Consider the following 7,545-nt stretch of genomic DNA (forward strand, 5'->3'; position numbering starts at 1 on the left):
AATGAGATATGCGTTTAGAATTGCATTCAAGTTGCTAATATTTATATATGGACGTCTTGATCAGTTTGAACGAAATATATATGCTACTCCTTAAAGTCAAATATTTCTATAAATGTGAGAAGGGGAGTTTGCATGTAATCGCATGCGCGTAGAGCTATATAAGCTTACCCATTAACAGATGGCATTATATTAGTTTTGCAGAAAAGTCGAGCAATTTCCTTCGGCTTTGTGTCTCGTTTATTGATCGTCTCCTGGATACCTTGCACACATCAACAGTAAATCGTCGTGTAGTCAAATGTATATGCTACGTGGACGAATGCACAAATGAAGAATCGATTTACATTGTCAGCTTACCTGAATATGTTGTGGAGAAAGTTGATGGGTTCGTCAAAACACGTGGAGCTAGGATAGCAGGAACGTCGATCCCATGAACATGATCAAGTGCTTGTGCGATTTCTACGATACCTCGACGCGTTACATTGCGCCGTTGTCAATATAGCCCCAAGGGAATCCACATCTGGTTGGTGATGTCATCCTGTTGGATGACGTAAAGATAGCACTTAGAGATACCGGTACTCAAATTACTATCTATCTCAACAGCGATTCTTTATCAAGTGGCTACAAGACAAACTGATGACCCTCGGTAATGAAATTATACGTTGGCGAAAGAACGTACGTCGACAAATGAATAACTTCTTCCAATTCTCTATATTGATATATTGCAGGTTTTCATCACTCGTCTACAATATTTGCTTAAAGGTGGATAATAAGCTTATAATGTCTTAAACCAGGTCTTTATTTGTCATCAAAATTTATTACTTTGTACTTTCAGCACAGTTGAATCTGAAAACGTAAGTTCCAGTTGAACTGCTTTTATTTCTTTACCATGATAACATTGTCCGTAAATATTCCCGTCTGTCATATATATCAAGAAAAGTAGCTGCTGCAGAGACGGACACATTTGACGGTATTTAAGGAGCAAGAAAATACAGACATTTTAAAACAAGAGATGGAAATATGGATAACAGCTGCGGATAGATCGACGCATTTCACGTATTTATTCATGTGAGCATGTAGCCAAGCATGCACTGTGTCCAAAATATTGTGATTTTTTTTTCAAGTCTATTTGTGAATGTGCGCATGTGCAGACTATGTAAATTGTTGAAGTTGAATTTTTTAGTATGTGTAAGTATGTGTAGTTTTGTATGCGTAAGTCTAATGTAGTTTTGTAAGTGCCAGGTATGTGTATACTCTATGTGCATGTGTATGTGTATGTGTATGTGTATGTGTATGTGTATGTGTATTTTGTAGGTATAAGTATCATGTGTAGTTCTGTATTTGCCAGGTATGTGTATTTTGTATGTGTAAGTATCATGTGTAGTTCTGTATGTGCCAGGTATATGTCTTTTGCATGTGTAAGTATCGCGTGTAGTTTTGTATGTGCCAGGTATATGTCTTTTGTATGTGTAAGTATCATGTGTAGTTCTGTATGTGCCAGGTATGTGTATTTTGTATATGTAAGTATCATGTGTAGTTTTGTATACGCTAGGTATGTGCATTTTTGTATTGTGCAACCTATGTGTAATTTTGTATGTGTAAGTATGTGTATTTTTGCATGTACCAGGTATGTGTATTTCTGTATGCACCTGGTATACATAATTTTCATGTTTATTCCCTCCCTCGTAATAACATTGTTTGCCATTGAACGTCAAACCTTGCCTTACGTATATTCTATTATTGCAATAAACAAGCCTTGGGGTACAACTTTTATTGTACGTGATAAACCAAATGCTGATTTTGTTTTCAAAAACAAGGCATCGTGTAATACTAATCCATGCACGCAAACAACTCATAAATTAGGTTTATCATAATGATTCTACAATATATACTTTTCTATAGCTTGATATACGTGTAGTGTCTGTTGCAATGCAGTATTTTAACTGTTCTAGCGATTTTGATCCCAAAAGAGTGAGCATGCATGTATGACGTCACCGTTGGCATGGTATGATTAATTGTAAATCTATATAACGACTTCAGAATGGAGACGGCAGGTGCTTGGACTTTTTAATAGCGTCAAATATCTTATAGTGTTTACATTGGATACTGTAATAATGTAGACATACATGCGAATTATCCTTTATGATTTCAAAACAGGACAACAACAATTTAGTCGTTATATATATATATATATATATATATATATATATATATATATATATATATATATATATATATATATATATATATATATATATATATATACACACTTAATCCAGGGTATAAGGATGTTATGAGTCGTTACTCCGATTCTCATTCTTCTTCTGCGATCATCAGCCACGCCTGATGATCGCTGAAGAAGCGTGAAACTCCAAGTAACGACTCATAACATCTATATTCCTTGGATTATATCTGTAATACTCTGTTACTAATATTACATTGAGCACTGTTCTCTCCATCGAGACACATATGAATATGTATGTACTCAATCCACACACACACACACACACACACACACACACACACACACACACACACACACACTAATATGCATAATCTCGGAAGGTATGTAGGAATCTTGATGCAGCAGAACAATTGGACTGTCACAGAACACAACAGCACAGAACAAAACGGAGTAGCTAAGAAATAACCGAACATGGAGTTTTATAGCAGTATAAGAATGAACAGAAGTGTATTGATTGAAATAAATAGGAAAAACTTGGAAAAACTAACCTTGAAATGTTTCGTAAGCTTAAGAGACATTTGTCCGTATAATTCTGAGGATCTTCTATAACATTCTTTTTGAATGGAGAGGTTAGATGAACGACACAATTACAGACGCTAAATTCTATTTTCTCGAGCATTTAAAAACAAATATTGAATTCCGTATAGCGCATATGGAGAGGATTGTTAATGGATCGTCTGCTTTCTCCGCTCTGTTGAATATTTTAACTGATGAGCCATTTGTAAACAGATACACAGGTGGAATTACTAGTAAGGGTAAAGAACACTTAGAAAGCACAGTCATGGCAGCCTGAACTTTATCCTCAAAGTGTATAGTTTCCAACATGTATACTCGAGCCAAGAGTTTATAGCTGCATGCATGCTCATCAGCTGTTACTGAACACTGGGCGGTCTGGATATAGACTTGGCAAAATTGCGATTACCATTTCTTGAATTCCCAAAGACACATAGGTCGCGCAAAAAAGTAACTGTTTTAAAATTGCACCTGGGAATAAAGTTTGGTTGTTTTTGTTTTTACTACTTGTGGATGTTCCTGTCACCACAGCATAGGAAGAAAGAGACACTGATTGATTGTGTCACCATACCTTGTTTTAATTCTAATTTAAAAACCAACATCATACTAAAACAATATAACATACTTTTAGAACATACATACACACATACATACATACATACATACATACATACATACACACATGCATATACGCGTCATATATACACAAGTACACACACATGCATATATCCGCTTAAGAAATGTTTATAACATCTAACAAATACGATTAATAGCATATAATTGAGGAAAACCCTTACTACGTATGTTTCGCGAATAAAATAGAAAGAAGAACTAATAAAGAACATGACAGACACATACAAACAGATGCAGGTATGTACAAATAGTCTTAGGTTTTTTTTTTAATTCGTCAACTATTAAATGCATTAACATGATAAATGATAAAGACATGGCCAAAAGAAAATTCTTCATCTATGTCATGAGCTGACTTCAATGTGCATGTGAGATAGAAAAATTGAAGTGAAGTCCTAAACAAGAAGAGTTACTCCTAAAAATCATTTGTAAATACGTCAAACCAAATATGAAATTTAAGCCATTAGCACACGTATCCTCTTCCCACCCCACCCCCACATGCTACAAACTCGCGTTTCAACTTTTCTGGTTGCTTTAAGCCCAATTTCACGTAAATGCTGGAACTGAAACAGTTGAATACTCCAAAAATAATTACATCGCCTCACAATCGACGATAGAATAGTGTTGGCATTATTCTCCTTAACGCTTAAATGTTTACAATTCCATGTTCTGAATGTTTACCTTTTCTAAAAATCACATTCGATATGTCCATTTGAGTTGTGTGCGTAGCATGATCACGAGGCAATAACGTGCTCGTAGTACAAGGACAGCTCGCTTTACGGAACAAACACACCTATGGGAAATGTCAAAAAAGTTAGTCGTTTAAACACCCATGGCACAACGCTACGAACGAAACGAAATGTCTATTGGTTCTGGGTGGGTCTCCTTAAAATATATGAGTGAACTACCGAATAATGAATCGATAAATGTACATTACAATAAACAAATAATACGTTAGACTTGTCCTATGTTTTGTCCTGCTCAAACGATTATTGATGGCATTGTGCAAAGCCGATAAACTATCGTACAAAATTCACTTTTACACCTTACATCCATTATATGTGGGATTACATGAAAAGATGCTATCTAGTCCATTTCCACGAAATGATGTTATCTACATCTAATCTGCATTCCAAGGAAGATTGATATGAGCACACTTTCTGCTGTTATGAATACTATCAATGTGTGTGTACTATTACATCATTAAAAATGCATGAGCATATCAGTTACAGAATTGCGATTGTGACCATTGATAATTTTATATCGAAACGTCAGGGAACATCTAGGTAAACGTATATCAAATTCAAGGGTAGGCAAAGTATGAAATCATCATATATATTTCACCATTTTCCTTTGAGTTTTGTGGTGTCGTTATTTTTGTGTTGGAAAGTACATACAGGTAGGCGACTATGCAGTCATCGGCATGTGTAAAGTATTATAATGATCTCAATGGATGATTTAATCTACTCATCACAGGTAATTCAATTCGACAGGTTCAATGTATTCTTTGTGGCGGTCTAAGTGAGGTAATGGCAAGTTAGGAGACACGACTGTAAATAGTATGGCGACAGAATTATTATAACATATATAGATATGATCGATCACTAGTAGTCTTACCAGATATGCCGAGAAATTCTGTGACGGAAGTGAAATTTACATAATGGTTTGATTTTAATAGTCCTACCTCGGAAAGCAGCAATATCAAGGATAGAATTAAATCTAACAAGTCTTCGTCGAAAATATGTATTCTCAATTAATATTGTGACTAATGTATGGGATTTTGTATTAATTTGACGCAGAAGGTACAGGTCTGGATCAAATATAAAGATACTAGCAAAAAGGCCATACCTGTTAACATATGGACAGATACGTCAAGTGTCTGTGTCTTTAAAATTGTTATACAAATATGGCCAACATTAAGTAAAACGTGATCTAATCAGCAACTTGATTTATAAATGTGTGTTTGGACCTTGTTTACTAAGTACCTGTGCACAAGATTTAACGGAAATTGGCCACACATAAATACCACAAAGTGCATGTGCTATACCCTGAATGTCAAGGACAGATCAGAGTCTTACATGTAAGCTTCCACCTGGTAATGTGGGTGGTAGACACTTGAATGGAGTCTCTATGTATTATAACTTTGAGTTATGCAGTAATTACTGATTGTTTTCAACAAATATGGTCAACATGTTGAGTGTTTACATTATGAGAAATGTATATTAAATTGTGTAATGTGAACTTTTATTTGGCAAGATTTGAGAGTATGTTGTAAAAGTTGCAATTTAGACAGGTTACTAGTGTTCCTATATTTGCTCCTGGGGTAATATACTCGTGCAATAATGACAGGATTGGTGTGAGAAAATGACTACAAAGAACACAAAAATATTGAATATTGAATATGAAAACAATAACTCTTTGTTGCTGAAATTTTGAATGAAAGCTTGTCCCTGACAAATTTGATGTACTCAACGGTATCACAATCTAACAACACAATGTATTAAAGCACTTCACTGCAATGTTCAGCTTTTCTCTAATAGTGTGTAAACAAGATTCATGTCATAATTCAATAGCTTTGTGTCCTTTTCTCACATCAACCCAAACTATCAGCTGTGTAATAACGCACCTGTTTGCTATTCTTGAACATTCCTTGCCTGTACATGGAATGTCCATCAAGCATTTTTGATATTAGACTAGTATTATACATTACTGGTGAAAATATCGTTTGGTACCTCTTTTTGGTACCAGTCACCTTATCTGGTTCATGGACTACACACTATCAATCTTAGTAAAAAAACAAACTATTTTGATTAGTTTTAGTTTTTGAAATGAACTTTTAACTGTTGTGTGTATTTGGTGCAAGAAAATGACAATAGTACCAAGTCTTTAATTTACATCAAAAAAATTATTTTATGCCTTTGAATATTACAAGTACATACAACCAGAACTGAAAGTGTTAAAACTCAGGTTTTAACATGGATGCGAAAGTGAACAACTTATTAACAATTTATGACCAGATCACATAGGCTATAAATATCATCTAACAGGAAACCGAAATAACAACGTCAATGCTAATTAAGGAGATGTCACTAATTATCTGTTTTACGATAATGTCAAGTTCATCAAAGGTCAGTACTAATGGCGACTTTAAATCTCTAAGGGGTTAATGTCCTTTGATTGAAACCTCCACGGCTCCATTTGAATACACAACATGTACAAGAGTGGCGAGAGCAATTTATCTAACATGTGCAGAGATGTCTATAGAGATCACTAAATATCGCTGAATCTCAACTGAAACTTTCAGTAGTTTACAGCTGTACATGCATTGATGTACAACATCAAAGTGGCAATATGGATGAGGATTGGATATTTATTCTGGATTTTTAATTTACAAAACAATTTTATCGTGGTTTCCAACTCAATGTGAAACAGCATATGCAAAGTTCTTGTTTGTAACTCAATCAGTTGCAAAAAAATTAATAAATGTGTAAAATGTTTGTTATTGAACCTACAATAACAAACTTTCTTTCATACATTATTTAGCTTTTTGCGATGTATTGAGTTTCACACTCAGACTTAGTCTATGTTATTTCACATTGATTTTTCTAAGTAGGAAGCTATGATGAAATTGTTTTATAAATTAAAATCCAAAATGAATATCCAATCCTCATCCATATGGCCACTTTAAGAAGTAGTATGCTTAGCAATCAAGATGAAGGTCTACTTTAAAGCTACACTAGCAGCAACTGGAGCATTTCTTAAAACTGTTTTGTTAGATATAATGACTATTAATCATAATAATGTACACCCTGAACAGTACTGAATCACCTGTTGTGGGTAAACATATTCATGTCACTGTACACATACTTTGAGGCAATAAATCAAAGCAAATTAATTTTTGGGTCTGCACCCAAAAATCAGTTCCCCAAAGCAATTACAATTTCAACCTATCACTGATCTACTTATGAATAGAAATCTACCTATAAATAACATGTATTATTGGTAATTTAAGCATTTTTGGTGAATGTACTATTGGTTGTTGGATCAAAAATATTACTCCAGTTACAGCTAGTGCAGGTTTAGGATTTTGTCTTCAAAAAGATCTTGTACAAAATTTGCATTTGTTCTTATTTTTAGTTGGAAGCTCACTACTAATAAGT

At 34.3% G+C, this 7,545-nt stretch overlaps 1 protein-coding gene across 1 annotated transcript in view; it reads left to right on the plus strand.

Moving 5' to 3' along the window:
• LOC144435139 (SUMO-conjugating enzyme UBC9-B) overlaps positions 1–7,545 on the plus strand; it is a 177,195-nt gene that overhangs the window by 114,917 nt on the left and 54,733 nt on the right. The gene's annotated exons all lie outside the window — the stretch shown is intronic.

The sequence above is a fragment of the Glandiceps talaboti genome, chromosome 5 (genome assembly GCF_964340395.1).
Source record: "Glandiceps talaboti chromosome 5, keGlaTala1.1, whole genome shotgun sequence".
NCBI classification, from domain to species: Eukaryota; Metazoa; Hemichordata; class Enteropneusta; family Spengelidae; genus Glandiceps; species Glandiceps talaboti.